The sequence below is a fragment of the Notamacropus eugenii genome, chromosome 4 (assembly GCF_028372415.1).
Source record: "Notamacropus eugenii isolate mMacEug1 chromosome 4, mMacEug1.pri_v2, whole genome shotgun sequence".
In the NCBI taxonomy this organism is placed as follows: domain Eukaryota; kingdom Metazoa; phylum Chordata; class Mammalia; order Diprotodontia; family Macropodidae; genus Notamacropus; species Notamacropus eugenii.
The window spans coordinates 101721252-101740109 of record NC_092875.1 but is presented as its reverse complement, the minus strand read 5'-3'; the positions used below and the strand labels follow the sequence as shown (position 1 = coordinate 101740109).

At 39.7% G+C, this 18858-nt stretch overlaps 1 pseudogene; it reads right to left on the bottom strand.

The window, feature by feature from the left end:
* Positions 1-12272: 12272 nt before the first annotated feature.
* On the bottom strand, positions 12273-12989 carry LOC140502293 (DNA replication complex GINS protein PSF1-like; annotated as a pseudogene).
* Between the last annotated feature and the right edge of the window lie 5869 nt (positions 12990-18858).

Genomic DNA, 18858 nt, shown 5'->3' with positions numbered 1-18858 from the left:
AATTCACTATTGTAATGTGAAATTTCAGTGTGTCCGACGGTGGCTGATCAAACTAATACCAGTTCAGAATGCTTCACCACAGGTTGGGCAAAGATAATCCATTGGAATATTTGAGGTGGATATCCCACATCTGCGCATTCTGCATTTACTTTGTGCTGTCTCAATTCTGCTGTGCTCAAAGAGCACAGTACCCTTTTTATGTGGATATGCCAGGCTGAGCAGTCCTGTGCCAGTGTCTCTGATGTTGCACAGACAAATCCAAAGTTCTTGAGAGAGACCTTGAGAATGTCCTTATATTGATCACCTGCCCCATGCAAGTTCTCCATAAAATAGTCTTTTTGGCAAGCATACATTTTGCATTTGAACAACATGGCCAGCCCATCGGAGTTGTGCTCTCTGAAGCACAGTTTGAATACTTGGCAGTTCAGCTAGAGCAAGGACTTCAGTGTCTGGTACCTTGTCATGCTGGATGATCCTCAGAATCTTCCTAAGACAGTTCAAATGGAAGTGATTCAGTTTCCTGGCATGGTGCTGATAGACTTTCCATGTTACACAAGCATATAACAATGAGGTCAGCACAATGGCACTGTAGATCTTCAGTTTGTTAGTCAGTTTAATACCTCTTCTCTTCCAAACCTTTCTTCAGAGCCTCCCAAACACTGAACCAGCTCTGGCAATGCATGCATCAACCTCATTGTCAATGTGTACATCCCTGAAAAGTACACTACCAAGGTAAGTGAACTTATTCACAGCATTCAAAACTTCTCTATTTGTTATAATTGATGATTCCACATATGGATGGTGTGGTGGTGGCTGATGGAGCACCTATTGTTTTGGTGTTAATTATTAGGCCAAAATTAGCACAGGCAGCAGAGAATTGATCCATATGTTGTTAAATCTCAACTTCAGAAAATGCACTGAGTGCGCAATCATCTGCAAACAGAAAATCATGCACCAACACTCCCTCCATTTGTAACCTTTTCAAATTGGAGAACTTACCATCAGTATAGTAGTTGACCTTGATGGGGTGTTCATCCTCATTGAAAGCATTTGTCAACATGACTGAAACCATCATACTAAAAGTATGAGAGCAAGCACATAGCCCTGTTTCACTGCATTGGTGACTGGGAAGGCGTGAGAGCCTTGTCCATTATCCAGAACCTGGGCAAACATGCCATCAGGAAACTGATGTACAATATTGATGAACTTCTCCAGGCAACCAAATTTTGACATAATGCTCCATAAGCCCTCACGATTAACAGTGTCAAAGGCCTTGGTCAGATCCACATACGTTGTGTACAGATCTCTGTTTTGCTCCTGACATTTCTCATGGAGTTGTCAGGCAGCAAACACCAAATCAACTGTTCCTCAGCCCTTTCTGAAGTCACACTGGCTCTCAGGTATATGCCCATCTTCCAGGTAAAGGATTAGTCTAAGGAGGACTCTAGCAAGAATTTTGCCAGCAATGACTAAGAGAGTTCTCCCTGTGATTGTCGCAGGACAATCTATTCGTTTTACCTTTATAGAGATGGACAATGGAGGCATCCTTGAACTCCTTGGGGATAACCTCTTGCCGTACAACCTGGAAAATTTCAGTCAGCTGTTGTATGAGCCATGGTCCCCCTGCCTTGTAAATCTCAGCTGGAATATAGTCAGCATGAGGTGCTTTGCCAGATGAAAGGAGCTTAATGGCCCTCAAAACCTCTTCTTCAGTTGGAACTTCAGCTAAGGAGGGATTGACTTCAACCTGAGGTAAGCAGTCAGTGGCCTCAGCATTGATTGACGATGGTCTGTTGAAAACACTATGGAAGTGTTCAGTCCATCAGTTGTGATGCGCCATAAGTTTTGGTCCATAAATAGCTTTCAGGGAATCATAAAAGCGCTTTGGATTGTTACTATTAGCATAAAACTGAATTTCATCTGCCTTGTTACTGAACTAGGAATCCTGCATCTCTCTAAGCTTTGCTTGTACTTTGCTTTTGATGGAATTAAATGCTACCTTCACAGAAGTGGATGAACTATCCTGCTGGTAAATCCTATGGAATTCTCATTTTTCATTTAGCAGCTTCTGAATTTCCTCCTCATTTTCATCAAACCAGTCTTAGTGTTTTCGTGTGTTCTGACCTGGATGAGTAAATGCGGTGCTATACACAAAATCTCTGAGAGCTGCCCACTCCTTTGCTGCTCCACTGTTGCCAACTATATGTTGGCTTAATTTTCCCTACAAGTCAGCAGCAAATTGTTCATGCTCAAAGAAGAACTCTAATTTGTTGACATTAATTCTTCTGGTAGTCATTTTGCCGGGGAGGGTGGTGCTTTTGATGAATGTGAATATTTAGCTTGGAAAGGGTAAGTCTGTGATCAGTCCAGCACTCTGCACCACACATTGCTTTGTCACTCTCACATCTTGTCTGTCTCTTCTCCTTACAATCACATAGTCTATTAGATCCCAATATTTGCTGTGAGGGTGCATACATGAAGTTTTATGGCATTTAAGTAAACAGAAGATAGTGTTGATGATGAGAAGGTCATGTGATGCAGAAGTTTTCAGCAGCAAATGACCTTTGTTGTTGCTGTTTCCAACTCCATTCCTCCCTAGGACTCCCTGCCAAGTCTGATAGTCTGAGCCTACTCTAGCATTAAAGTCACCCCATATTATAAGCTTGTCCTCTTTTGGCACATTGATGATAAGAGTCTCTAGGTCTTCATAAAATTTTTCTTTGACTTCATCAGGGTTTGTCGTGGTGGGAGTATAGGCTCTGATGATGGTGGCACGGTGTTTTCTTGTTAATTGCAATCGCATTGTCATGAGTCTTGTAGATGTTTTCGTATATTTTTTTTCAATTGTTTCTACCACATAGTGGGATTCTCTGCTTGCCACGGTAATCAAGCCAGGGTTGAGTAAGCAGACAATGTTTAGGGCACCTTTCTAACCCCCTTTGTCACACCAGGAAGTGAGCAGTACAATCCTTAAAAGGTTCTTCAGATACCCAGGGGGCTGCCAAGTCCCACTGCTGCTTCCAGTGAGAAACGACCCTATGTCGTGGGCTGTCTGTGTGCAGGGTTGTGACTACAGCTCCTATTGTATCTGCACTTGCTGCTTCATCACTTGCTTGTCTCCACAGGACTTTGAGGCATAATAATGAAATGGTATGGGTGATGTCTTTTGATTCAGGCATAACTAGATTTAAGTGAATCAGAGTTGCATGAAGATGTCAGCCTCACTCTCTTCTCCTGAGTCATCATAGTTCAGTGGCAGGACAGAGTCAAGACAGCTGGAGATGACTCAAGATGTGTGGATGACCTTGGCATCTTTGGTATCTAACCAAATTCTAAACACTCCACATCTCCTGCTTCATCTGCCTTCATGGCTATTGGAACAATTGTTCTCATCTGCCTATTCCACCAGATGAAGTCTTCACATGCTTGGGCAGACACCCCACTAACTCACCAATGGGTTTGAGAACTTACCCTCAACCTGGTTCCGCCCGTCTCCAGAAATGATTTACCAAGGTGTGGCTGCTGCACATGCAGAAGCTTCTTTGAACCACAGATGAGAGTTAGGCGGAACAGGTAGACAGCAAAGGTGAAAAAAGCCCTGAGATAAGCCTGGCAGCCATCACACCAAAAGTACTGGTCCTCCCTGATCACACCCTGCACTCCACAATAAGCAGGTAGGTAGTGTAAGGGATGACAGGGTGCTAGATTTTGAGGCAGGAAGGCCTGAGTTTGAATCTTGTGTTGTCCACTTACTAAGTATGTGAACCAAGTCAGTTAGTTTCTTCCATGACAGTTTCCCTGTCTGTAAAAATAGGCATAACAGAACCTACACAGGGTTGTTGTGACAACTAATAATAATTGCTAATATATGTATAGCACCTTAATGTTTGAAACATACTTTACACATCTGAGTCTTTTGATCCTCACAACAAACTTATGTGGTAGGTGTTATTATTCCCCTTTTATAGATAAGGAAACTAGAGCTTCAAGACTTGCCCAGTGTCACATAGTAAATATTGGAGACAGAATTCAAACTCTGATCTTCCCAGCTCCAAAAGTACTAGCTAATACATATAAACATGCATACATATATATACACACAAATATATATGAACACATTAGTATATATATGAACACACACATATACAAACATGCACACATATATGTACATATGTGTATATATTAATGAAATCCTAGCTAATATTATTATATGACATGGGTTTTAATCATAATGGATGTTCTCCAGTTTCACTACATCATGAGATCCTGATTCATCATTTTCTACTACATAATACTTTCTTCAATTTTCAATGATAAATCATGAAATCCCTGCCTTTTGTTATCAAAACAGGAAGAAGTCTTGAATTAATAATCACTTCAAAGTTCCTTTCTGTAGGTTTCCTCCATTTCAAATAGGAGCAGAAGAAGAAGACATTATTCAGAGAAGACTTTTTAATCTAAATGTAGAAAACTGTGTGTCTTCTCTTTAGGGAGACTTATTTTATTTCTCTATCCAAACAATAGGCCCCCCAGCACCAAATTGCTCGTTTGCTCTTAGCGTCTATGGAATTAATTTAATTATTGGTTTGTATGACTTAAGCCACGTCAGAATATTTCAATACTTTAAGCCAGAGATATTGCTAGAAAGCATGCCTGTTCTAAGTACCTACTGAAGGGCAAATAGACATGGGATAGAAGGGTGTCTGATTATAAATTTTGTTTCCTATGTGGATCTACTCAATTACAAGTCATAGAAGCTAACATGGAGTATATTTTTGTGGGAATTGCTTTTTATTTCCTTTTATTCATTTTTATTATTCAGGGATCAAAACCATTCTTCTTGAAACTTTTGGTTAACTGAGAGCTTACCTTCTGTTGATATTTACCTCATTTTACAAAAGTCTGTCCCACAAGATAATAGTGTTAAGGAAAGACTGATATTCCTCATGTAGAAGCCTAATGGGAGTTTGAGATCTGGAAAGTAATTTAGTTATTTGTTAGTCATTCTCCCTAACTGTGTAAGGAAGGACTTCTCTGATGCCAAGTTTCGTGATTATCTTGGTGACATGTACATCTTCCCCTTCCATCTGCCCCTTGTGAATCCTCTAAATGAGCCTAATTTGTAATATGATTTAGTTTACCTGTAAAGTCTGTTTAACTAGGTTTGTTTCCTTATGAGGTAAATGAAATTATGACTGTTTAAGTTTTTTTCAACTTCTATGATACAGAAGGAAGCATAGGATTATAAATCTCTCTCTTTTTTAACTTTTATGGCCTAAGAAGAATCCACAAGACTGCAATATGTAAAATAATTATTTCTCTATCACTCTGACTTTTTTTTTCTATAAGAGGCCTTGATAAGATCCTAATCTTTGTTCAGGTTTAGTTTTTTGTCTGAGACATGATCCTGTGTCTCACTACAAAACCTCTGTAATTTCTGTATTGTGGTAGACATATTTCAGCATTAGTTAACACAAAAGAAGATATTTCTCCCATATCAGTATCAAACAACTTGCAAGTTTTTGGAAATGGGAAATTTCAGGGTCTTCCTATGGCTCTTGTAAAGAACATAAATGATGGACATTTTGACCCTTTTAAGTTAAAACTAAAATTTGAAAGAGTAGGAAACAGGACAGAGTAATGACAAAGTAGCACATTGGGAACCTGAATGATGTGGAGTTTTAGGGACCCTCTTGTGTCTAGGATCCACACTTGGAGAACAGATGTTTTAGCTAAATTTCTAATTCTGTATGCATTGGAAAAAGTCTTAGGCTCATTCTACCTTGGCAGAATGAGTTTCCTCACCAAGGAATTCCCTATATCAGTATAATAACAGGTGGCTATTCAAAGAGCGCTAGCAGCTCCTCTGATGTGAGGGCTTCCTGAACACTTTTCAGGGTTGCTCATCTACCTTTGTCGTTCACCTTCACCCAATTTTCACCTGTGGCTCCAAGAAGCTGTAGCACCTGAAGCAGCCACACCCTGGTAAACTATCTTGACAGATGGGCTAAACTAGGCTGAAGGTAACCAAATAGCCTCAAATCCATCAATGAATTAGGGGAATGTCTACTCCAAGCATGGGGGACACAAATCAAAATATGGAAGTATTATTGTCCAGGGCTTTTTTTTTGCCTATCTTTCAAGGATAAATGGAATATTCAAGAATTCAATTGGAAAGAATTAAAATATATTTACTGTGATTTGCTATAAACTATTTCATAAAAGGAACTAATCAGAACAAGAATGACTGAAAGAATGGTATTACTGCACACATATGGATACAATGATGCTTATAATGAATTTATAGATGTGTATGTGTACAGCTGGCATACTTCATATCTAAAAAGCACAAATTTGCCCCATTAGTTCTACCTGAGCATTTGTCATGGCCAAAATGGAATTCTTTACAATATGCAATTAAAAACAATAATATTTCAAATATGCAAAATTCCAATAAAAACTACTCATTATTTTCAAGTTAAGAGCATTTATTAAGCATTTACAATGAGTAGCACACTGGAAATGCAAAAAGAAAGAAGAATAAAGTCTCTCAGGCCAAAAAATTTTTAGTCTAGTGGAGGAATCAAATATTCCCACAGGTAAATAAATTTGGAGTAAATAAGCAAATGTTAATACTATTGGAAACAACATAACCCCCCATCCTCCAAACATATGATAAAATGAGATAAACAAGGTTAAAATATTTTGTCCGAAGAACCTTAGAAAACAAATACACTTTTCTGACACCGAAAATTGTCCCTCTGACTTCATTTTGTCTGGATATTTGTTTCTGATAGACCTGGACATTGCTAGGACATTTTATCAGTAGTTCTCATTATTCAACACATAATAAGAATTGAAGTCTTAAATTTGAGTGTTAAGGTAATGTCACTCTATCAGTGAACAAGTATTTGTTAAGAACCTACTTTATGCCAGGAAATATAAAACAAATTATTTCTCTTCTAGAATTCTCTTCATAAACCAAGAACAAACAATAACAACAATAATAAATAAAAGGTTCATTTCTTATCCTCAAATAATTGAATAAAGATTACTTGTGAATCTCAAGCCCCAAATCCAGACTCTAATTATAGTTTCTGGTCATTTAATTTTCCACAAATTTGTGATTTGTGGGTAGTTTTTCAAAAAGAATTGGGTCCTTTTATTCTGCTGTCCTCTGCTTCTTCAGCATTTTTCACAAAAGCAAACAAATTGTTTGATATTGGTGTTATTAGTTTGCTTTTCGTTGGTGTTTTTGTTTGTTTGTTCGTTTTAGTATACCTTTTTATCTCAGATCATTCAGGCTTTTATTGAGTTTGTTTATACTTTTGTTTTCTTGGAATTGTGTTGATAAATCCTAAGGTCATCTCTTTTGCCCCATTTCTTTCCAAACCATTGCACCTGAATGGATGCTGTCTCAGGCAAGCAGTTTGAGGAGCTGGGAAACTTCTTTGACTCAGAAAGTTTCAGGTGGGTTTTTGTGATTAATTCTGTCTCAGAAAAGGAAAGCACTTTGCATTTTTCTTTTTTCATAATAAGCAGTTTTTCTTTATATTAACACATAATTTAATTTCTTCCTGGTCATATGTTGGAATTTTTAAAATTTAATTTTTATTTTTGTTTTCTTTCCTTTTTTGTAGGTGGAGTTGAACCTAGCTTATCTTAAGTTGTTTGGTTTATGAAAATATTACTGTTCAAATGCTGAATTTGTTATTGTATTTCTTAAAAGTCTGAATACTACTATATGTATTATTAATTGTTATATGGTAATATATGACAAAGACTTTGGCATTATTTTCATGACTTGAAATAGTGCAGTCTTCCACAATACTGTTATATTTTTAAAATATATTTGTATATACTAATATATATATATATATACATATATGTATGTTTATAAAAGTATACACATATGCATACATATAAATATATTTATATGAGTATATATAAACATAAACAAGACTACTGTATATATATATATATATATACAAAATATAATTATATTTATATATATATAGTAACCCTATATACATTTACCCAATCAACTAATATACCCAATAACTCATTGTTGCTGTAATTCTGCACATTTTCTAATTATACTAATATTTCTATATTAATGTTGACACATGTGAAGTAATCTCTAAAAAAGATGGGAGATGAGATAACTGAGTACTACTCTCTTTCTTTTGTAGTTGAAAAATAAAGAGGTTTCTTAAAATTAGAAGCAAACATTAAGAATCAGGATATTTGGCAGCCAAGTGAAAAGATTGGGAGATTATATAATTAAGGCAAATCAGGAAGTTTTTCTGGTCTTGCTTGATGATTTTGACCTCAGGGATATGCCTGAAGAATTGACAATGGGAAGTCATTTTGGAGAATTTCATACTTGTCCAACTGCTAAGGATAAGGAATCTCTTTAAGAGATAGAAGTTTTTCTAATTAAAAGAGATATTTCTATAGAGATACTTTATGTCACAATTAAATTCAGGAATTCCTTTTCATCTATGAGTCAAGTTCAGGCCATACCTCTGTTGTAGACAGATGCCATAAGCCTCCTAATTGTTACTTTCTCTGAACATGAGCCATATGCCCTAGGAGAACAATTGTAAGAGACTTGGAATGGATAAGTAAGAATGCATAGGAAGGTCCCTGAGCTAGATAAAGGAACAAGACTGAAAGACAGCTTAAGGAGTGAAGTTGCATGGCCATGAATAAGCTCACAGAGCAAGGTTAGATGATATTCAGCATGGATGTTTATAAATGTTACCCGAGATATTTGAGAGTGGCAAATTAGAAGACCCCTAGCTAATTTTGCCTATGGAGTTTCTCCTCAGGGTGGAGCAGTGAGTACAGAGACTGATAGATATAGAATTATTTTCAACTTATAGGTGCTATGATGTCTGAAAAAGAAAAAAAAAAAACTTTCACTGCAGAGATTGAGCTAAGTCTTGAAATATGACCCTCATGTATTTGATGTCATCAGATCTATACAGAAATGAAACCATTGCCAACAACGTCTCAGTTGAGACAGGTCCTCCTAAACCTCAAGGATCAATATATTTCACAGGGCTGTATCAGAAGGCTCCAGGCCTACTCATGTGAGGACCGTGGAAGCAAAGCAGGACCACAAGATCAGTAGTGCTGAGCTGCGAGTACAGAATCCAAGACAACAGTGTGAGAGATAGACTGTCCTTGGACAGGTAAAGAACCAAGGGAATGTAGGGTTCAAAAGCCAGGCATAAGAACACTTCCATCAGCTACTAAACAGAATAACAAATTCACATTAAAAAAATATAAATACATAAATAGATTAGAAGGCAATATTTTTGCAGCTGTACTAGCAAAGACATGAAGCATTAGTCATGAGGAAGTTAAATATTTTGATCCAGCTTTAGGAAATCAGAATTAGTCCAGGGAACAACCTGAGCACAGTGACACTGAGCTTATCATCAATTTTTTACAAATCTGTTCTACCTGGATTCATAGGACCTCACACAGAAGGGATGATAAAAATTGAGAAGATGGACTGCAATATTATCTTGAACAATGGATAATGATGAATATTGGGGTAAAATATCTTTGAAGGAAGTTTGAGTCATGAAGAATATTCATACATGTGATTTGTCCAAATTAGTCTAAAACTTCTTAAGGAAGTTGTTGGTGTCAACAGAAAAGTAGATATTATGACTCTGGTGTGTTCAGACCCCCCAACCCTCACTGGAGTGTCAGCACTGATTGAAATGAATTCTAGACTTTTTAAAACCCTAGCAGGTTACTGCAAATGATAAGCTGGGACCTTCGACCTGTATACTTTTATAATCCCGAAACTGTGTAGATCTATCTACATCCACCCATCTATCTATCTATCTATCTATCTATCTATCTATCTATCTATCTATCTATCTATCTATCTATCTATCTGTCTGTCTGTCTGTCTGTCTGTCTGTCTGTCTGTCTGTCTGTCTGTCTGTCTATCTAGCTATCTCTCTCTCTCTTTCTTTTTCTTTCTATGTTTATCTCTTAAAATAGAGACAAGAGTTTCCAATGAACATCACAGGACCAATAACTGTTCACCTTCTGAGCTTGTTTCTTTGTAATTTGACTTTGGGGACACCCTCTTGGTTATGCTTCATTCTCAAAGGGGATCAATATGATGTCACTATGCTGGGATTAAGGTACAGCGTGTCTGATCTTGGCTGATCAGACCAATCAGAGCTCAGGAACTCATACACAAGTCTGGAACAAATAGTGAATATGAACATTTGGAGTGGAGGTTTCTTTCAATTTGCACATTTCATGTTTCTTTTGAGCTACTGCAATCCTGCTTTGTTCATAGAACACAGTGCCTTCTTTGATGTGCACACATCATATTGGAAGTTTCATATCACAACAGATTACAAAGTTCTTAAGAGAGACCTTGAGAGTATCTTTCTAACCACTTTTAACTTCGATGTGAGTGCTTGCCTTGTGTGAGTTCTCTGTAAATAGTCTTTTAGGCAAGCATATGTTAGGCATTCAGGTTATATGGCCAGACCATTGGAGTTTCAGTTTCTGCAATAGAGTTTGAATGCTTGACAATTCAGCTCGAGAAAGAGACTTGGTGTTTAGTACCTTATCTTGCCACGTGATTTTTAGAATATTTTTAAGACAATTTAGATGGAAGCAACTCAGTTTACTGGCAGGGTGGTGGTATACTGTATAGGTTTCTCAGCCATACAATGAGATCTGTACAACTGCTCTGTAGAAATTCAGTTTAATACATCTTCCCTCCTATACTTTCCTTCACAACCTCTCAAAAGCTAAGTAAGCTAGTTCTGGCAATGCATGTGCTAACCTCATCATCTGTGTGGATATTCATGGAAACTATAACATAAGTGAACTTATCCACAGCCCTCAAAATGTTTCCATTTGCTGTAACTAATGATTCCATGGATTTACGGTGTGGTGCTGGCTGGTGGAAAACCTTTGTTTTCTTGGTGTTAATTGTTAGGCCAAAATTAGCACAAATAGCAGAGAATCAATCCATGGTTTGTTACATCTTAGCCTCAGGGGCTTGCATTGAGTTCACAATCATGAGTGCACAAAAAGTCACATTGACTCTCCCTCTTCTTTAATCTTGGTTTGTAGCCTATTCTAGTTAAATAACATAACTTTTTGTCCTCATTGTAAGTGTCTGACAATATCACTAAAAACATCATCCTAAGAAGCATGGATGTAGGGGCTAAAAAGCATGAGTGTAGGAGTTTTCAAGGAAAACTAGTACTTCTGATGTGAGGGGTGGAGAGCCCTTTTTACAGCTGCTTTCCACCTTTGGTGTCCACCTGATTCATCCAACTCTCTCTTGTCACTTCAAAAAACTATAGCATGCACAGACTACAGCAGTCATACCCTAGTAACTGGATTCAATGGCTCCACAAAAGTGGTAGGACACATTGAGGCTAGAACTCAGCAAGGAAACAGGTGTGTTCTTATTGCATGAATGGATGTGGGATGTGCTTGAGATAAAACCAGTAGAATCCAGCTCACTAATTCCTCACCACTCAGCAAAAGATCTAGGGGAAATTCCTTTGTATCTCTTGCAAGATCTTAGAAGTCATCTCAAAGAAATTATCACAGGATCCTGTAGCCCTTTTGTATCACACATAGTGATGATGCCTAAAATATGGAAATATACAGTTTGTGGGTAGATTCCTGAACTTTTAATAAGAGAACTAAAGTAGACCAATATACTATGACCAGGTATAAGATGCCCTGAAATGTCCACTACCTATCCAAGGATTTTCAATCTTAGACTTGTGTAGTGGATACTACCAAATGTTTACATCTGAAAAAGAGAAGGAAAAGATGGTTTTCATCTGTCCAGGGACTAAAACGTTAGCTGACTGATGAAAAGCTAATCCATACAAAGATATTGAGAGATGCCCTGGGCAACTTGTCTGTTTATCAGATAAAATGGAGGAAGAAACTATGAGGACTCTTTACCACAATTGCCTTTGCCCATAGGAGTGAAGAGCAACCAGTTCATTGCAAAGTGGGTGTACGTGTATACATAAATATGTATGTGTTTATATACATATATGTATATATAAACACATACATATGTGCAGTTACTATACACCCATGTGTTCATGAACTCGCAGAGTTAGCAAACCACACAACACAAAAGTGAAAGCATCTCAAAATTATGTTGTAAATGCTTGTTTCTGACTTTTAGGAACACAATGAGCTAAAGAAAGAGTGAATGTTTAAACTAAGGCAGACCCAGTACTTTACTAAAGAAGAAGTTCTGCCAGAGTTTTCAGGATGCTGTTATGACAGAACATGATGCCTTGCCTGATTAATTGTTCACATTTACATCTAGGTAAAAAATGATGACTTTTTCCCCCAATAAAATTGAAGTGGCATCATCAATTTCAAATTCTCCACAGTCTTTTAGACACCACACTTCAATATATAAGCTTGTACAGGATTTCATAGGCTGTACACTGTCTAATCCTTCATCTCTACCCAAACACCTCACATATGTAGCAAGAGACTTTTTTATAATGATTGAACGATTCCCTTTCTTCAGCTGATGTGCAGAATTACAGACAGTTTGGCAAGACACTGCTGCATTCCCACCTGAGAACTGGAACCTAGAGCAATTGATCACACAAATACTCCAACAATACAGCTTTGATTTCTCAGCAAAGAACAGAGCCAACATTTGAGTGTCATAAGCAAGTTACTTTGTCTGTCTCACTTAGTATCATTTATATATTACTGGTTCTTTTCATTTCTAACTCTTCATTCCCTCTAGAACTTACCTAATTCCATCGTCATCAAAGGCTGCGAGATAGCAGGAAATGACTTAGAGAATCTAGTGGATAGTTTTTCTGAATTCTTTTAAGAATTAATTCTAGGGGGGCGGAGCCAAGATGGCGGAGGAGAAAGACACACATACACATAGCTCTGAACCCACAACCCACAGAACGGCTAAAGGGGACCATGTCACGGTGAATTCTGCACCCAGAGGCCACGAAATATTGGAGCGAGGGAGATTTCTGTTCTGGAGAGACCTGTAAACCTCTCGCGGGGGGTCCTTCGCGCTGTGGACTTGGCGCAAGGACTGGGAGCTGAGTGCAGCCCTGCAGCGGCCGCGACACCGTGAGGAAAAGATCCGAGAGGGCTACGGGGACGGGATCTCCAGCGGCCACGCGGGTCCCTCCACCCACAGAGGGACCTGCAAACCTCTCGCAAAAAGTTCGTAGCGCTGCAGACGCGGAACCCAGCCCAGACCTGCGGCGGCCGCGGCTCTGAGAGGTACAGATCCGAGCAGGCTTCAGGGACGGGATCTCCAGCAGCGGCACAAGCCCCACCACCTACAGGTGACGGGGGTCCGTGAGAGAGTCTCTTTGGCAGGTCGAGAGGGGAGTGGGGTGCCCCCATGGCTCGGGCCCCCCGGGAGATAGAAGCTGAGAGGCGGGTGCAGACAGGGGCTGCCCAAGCAGGTGGGAGCCTGGATCCATTGTGGAAGGTCTGTGCATAAACCCCCTGAGGGAACTGAGCCTGAGAGGCGGCCCTGCCCCGACCTGACCATCTGAACTTAATTCTCACACTGAATAGCAGCCCTGCCCCTGCCAAAAGCCCTAAGGCAGGAAGTAGCATTTGAATCCCAGTCCCCAAACGCTGGCTGGGAGGACCAGGAGGTGAGGTGGGTGTGAGGAGAATATTCAGAGGTCAAGTCACTGGCTGGGGAGAATGCCCAGAAAAGGGAAAAGAAATAAAACTATTGATGGCTACTTCCTTGGAGAACAGACATTTCCTCCCTTCCTTTATGATGAGGAAGAACAATGCTTACCATCAGACAAAGACACAGAAATCAAGGATTCTGTGTCCCAGCCCACCCTAGGGGCTCAGGCCATGGAAGAGCTCAAAAAGAATTTTGAAAATCAAGTTAGAGAGGTGGAGGAAAAACTGGAAAGAGAAATGAGAGGGATGAAAGAGAAGCATTAAAAGCAGATCAGCTCCCTGCTAAAGGAGAACCAAAAAAATGTTGAAGAAATTAACACCTTGAAAACTAGCCTAACTCAATCGGCAAAAGAGGTTCAAAAAGCCAATGAGGAGAAGAATGCTTTCAAAAGCAGAATTAGCCAAATGGAAAAGGAGATTCAAAAGCTCACTGAAGAAAATAGTTCTTTCAAAACTAGAATGGCACAGATGGACGCTAAGGACTTTATGAGAAAGACAGATATCACAGAACATAGCGAGAAAATTGGAAAAATGGAAGATAATGTGAAATATCTTATTGGAAAAACAACTGACCTGGAAAATAGATACAGGAGAGACAATGTAAAAATTCTGGGACTACCTGAAAACCATGATCAAAAGAAGAGCCTAGACATCATCTTCCATGAAATTATTAAGGAAAACTGCCCTGAGATTCTAGAACCACAGGGCAAAATAAATATTCAAGGAATCCACAGAATACCACATGAAAGAGATCCAAAAAGAGAAACTCCTAGGAACATTGTGGCCAAGTTCCAGAATTCCCAGGTGAAAGAGAAAATATTGCAAGCAGCTAGAAAGAAACAATTCAAGTATTGTGGAAATACAATCAGGATAACATGAGATCTAGCACCCTCTACATTAAGGGATCGAAGGGAATGGAATAGGATATTCCAGAATTCAAAGGAACTAGGACTAAAACCAAGAATCACCTACCCAGCAAAACTGAGTATAATACTTCAGGAGAAAAAATGGTCTTTCAATGAAATGGAGGATTTTCAGGTTTTCTTGATGAAAAGACCAGAGCTGAAAAGAAAATTTGACTTTCAAACACAAGAATGAAGAGAACCATGAAAAGGTGAACAGCAAAGAGAAGTCATAAGGGACTTACTAAAGTTGAATTGTTTACATTCCTACATGGAAAGACAATATTTGTAACTCTTGAAACATTTCAGTATCTGGGTACTGGGTGGGAGTACACACACACACATGCACACACACACACATACATAGAGACAGAGTGCACAGAATGAATTGAAGAGGATGGGATCATATCTCAAAAAAAAAATGAAATCAAGCAGTGAGAGAGAAATATTGGGAGGAGAAAGGGAGAAATTGAATGGGGCAAATTATCTCTCATAAAAGAGTCAAGCAAAAGACTTATTAGTGGAGGGATAAAGAGGGGAGGCGAGAGAAAATCATGAGGTCTACTCTCATCACATTCCACTAAAGGAAAGAACAAAATGCACACTCATTTTGATAGGAAAACCTATCTCACAATACAGGAGAGTGGGGGACAAGGGCACAAGCAGGGTGGGGGGGAGGATAGAGGGGCGGGCATGGGGAGGAGAATGCAATCCGAGGTCGACACTCATGGGGAGGGAAAGGATCATAAGAGAATAGAAGTAATGGGGGACAGAATAGGATGGAGGGAAATATAGTTAGTCCTATACAACACAACTAGTATGGAAATCATTTGCAAAACTACACAGATTTGGCCTATATTGAATTGCTTGTCCTCCAAAGGGAAGGGGTGGAGAGGGAGGGAGCTAAAGAAGTTGGAACTCAAAGTGTTAGGATCAACTGTAATGTTCTTACCACTAGGAAATAAGAAATACAGGTTAAGGGGTAAAGAAAGCTATCTGGCCCTACAGGACAAAAGAGAAGACGGAGACAAGGGCAGAGAGGGAGGATAGAAGAGAGAGCAGATTGGTCACAGGGGCAATTAGAATGCTTGGGTTTAGGGGGGAGGGGATAAAAAGGGAGAAAATTTGTAACCCAAAACTTTGTGAAAATAAATGTTAAAAGTTAAATAAAAAAAAATAAAAAATAAATAAAAAATTAAAAAAAAAGAATTAATTCTAGTCTCTCAAGAGCTTAAATAGGATGCTGGTCCTTCCCCACCAGGTGCTAGTGACTTCTCATATCAGGTGGGTGCCTAGATATTTATATGTTGTCTTCCCTAATTATAATGTGAATTCACGTTGTTTTCCCCCTTTCTTCCTACCTCTAGTGATTAGCACAGTGCATGGCGCAGAGTAATGTTTAATAAATAATTATTGACTTACATTCTCACAGAATATCACTCTTCACAGTCAGGACATTAGATTCGCAAAAGTTTCTGCTCATACTCAACATACTCTGAGCTCCTGTTGAAATTCAAATTAATATGGTCTTAATTCACCTTAAATATTTAATTCTCCAAAAGGCTAAGGAGATATTAACACATTACATTATAGAGTTAGGATCCACAAAACGTTTGACAAAATACGATATGTATCAGAATCTTATAGGATTTAATAGGGATAAACATGAAATCTTATGCTTGAGGTTTTTTTTTTTTTTTATTTTGGTCAGCATTACAAATAAACTATTTGGGGTATGGGGTGTGAAAAGGTTTCTATCCATTTAAAAGAAGTCTGGAGATTTTAGGGGACTGCAAAGTCAATTAGATTAAACAGCCTGATATAGCATCTTAGAAAGCTAAGGAACTATTTGACTACATGAATAGTAAATATGGCCATAGGGAGGTGCTACTGTGTCTTTTCTGATTTGGTCAGAACTTGCCTAGAATAGTGTGTACAGTTCTGGACTCCACATTGTAGGAAGAGTATTCATTAATTGGAGAGTCTCCAGAGGAGGGTAGCCAGGTTATCAAAGGGCATAAATATCATCTGACTAAATGAACTGGGGATGTTTAACTTGGGAAAGAAAAGACAAGATCACTATCTTGAGATATTTGAAGGACTCTCCGATGGAAGAGGGATTAAGCTTTACTTTTTGTACTCAAAGGGCTGAATTAGGAAAAACAGATCAGTGTTTCTAAAAGGAAATTTAGACTTTTTTGAAGAGAAAAAAAGAAATCAAAAAGCATTTAAACTTCCTACTGATTAGGTATCACAAAGTGGTATAATGTGTCTTAAGAAATGCTGAGCTCTACATCATTGAAGGTCTTCAAGAAAAGCCTGGATGGGTGGGCGGAGCCAAGATGGAGAAGTAGAAAGACGCACATACACACAGCTCCGAGCCCACAAACCACAGAGCGGCTAGAGGGGACCAAGCCAGGGCGAATTCTGCACCCAGAGACCACGGAGTATTGGAGCGAGGGAGATTTCTGCTCTGGAGAGACCTGCAAACCTCTCGTGGGGGGTCCTTCGCGCCTTGGACTGGGCGCCAGGTCGGGGAGCAGAGTGCAGTCCTGCCGCGGCCACGACACTGAGGGGAAGAGATCCGAGAGGGCTACGGGGAAGGGATCTCCAGCGGCCACGCGGGTCCCCCCACCCACAGAGGGACCTGCAAACCTCTCGCAAAAGGTCCGTCGCGCTGCAGACACGGTGCCCAGCCCAGACCTGCGGCGGCGGCGGCAGCCGCGGCTCTGAGAGACACGGATCTGGGAGGGCTCCAGAGATGGGATCTTCAGTGGCAGCACAAGCCCCCCACCAACAGGTGACTGATGGGGGTAGGTGAGAGAGTCTCTTTGGCGGGTTGAGAGGGGAGTGGGGTGCTCCCATGGCTCGGGCCCCCCCAGGAGATGGAAGCTGAGAGGCGGCTGTAGACAGGGGCTCCCCAAGTGGGCGGGAGCCTGGATCCATTGTGGAAGGTCTATACATAAACCCCCTGAGGGAACTGAGCCTGAGAGGTGGCCCTACCCATGACCTCAGCACCTGAACTTAATTTAACACTGAATAGCAGCCCTGCCCCCACCAAAAACTCTAAGGCGGGAAGCAGCATTTGAATCTCAGTCCCCAAACGCTGGCTGGGAGGACCAGGAGGCGAGGTGGGTGTGAAGAGAACATTCAGAGGTCAGGCCACTGGTTGGAAAAAATGCCAAGAAAAGGGAAAAGAAATAAAACTATTGAAGGGTATTTTAGCGGAGAAAAGACACTTCCTCCCTTCCTTTCTAATGGGGAGGAACAATGCTTGCCATCAGGCAAAGACACAGAAATCGAGGATTCTGTGTCCCAGCCCACCCAATGGGCTCGGGCCACGGAAGAGCTCAAGAGGAATTTTGAAAATCAAGTTAGAGAGGCGGAGGAAAGACTGGTAAGGGAAATGAGAGGGATGAGGGAGAAGCATGAAAAGCAGATCAGCTCCCTGCTAAAGGAGAATCAAAAAAATCTTGAAGAAATTGGCACCTTGAGAACTAGCCTAACTCAACTGGCAAGGGAGGTGCAAGAGGCCAATGAGAAGAATGCTTTCAAAAGCAGAATTAACCAAATGGAAAAGGAGATTCAAAAGCTCCCTGAAGAAAATAGATCTTTCAAATCTGGAATGGTATGGATGGACGCTAAGGACTTTTTGAGAAAGACAGATATCTCAGAACATACCATGCAGATTCGAAAAATGGAAGATAATGTGAAATATCTTATTGGAAAAACAACTGACCTGGAAAATAGAATCAGGAGAGACAATGTAAAAATTCTGGGACTACCTGAAAACCATGATCAAAAGAAGAGCCTAGACATCATCTTCCATGAAATTATCAAGGAAAACTGCCCTGAGATTCTAGAACCAGAAGGCAAAATAAATATTCAAGGAATCCACAGAATACCACATGAAAGAGATCCAAAAAGAGAAACTCCTAGGAGCATTGTGGCCAAAATCCAGAATTCCCAGGTGAAAGAGAAAATATTGCAAGCAGCTAGAAAGAAACAATTCAAGTATTGTGGAAATATAATCAGGATAGCACAAGATCTGGCACCCTCTACATTGAGGGATAGAAGGGAATGGAATAGGATATTCCAGAATTCAAAGGAACTAGGACTGAAGCCAAGAATCACCTACCCAGCAAAACTGAGTATAATACTTCAGGAGAAAAAATGGTCTTTCAATGAAATAGAGGACTTTCAAATTTTCCTGATGAAAAGACCA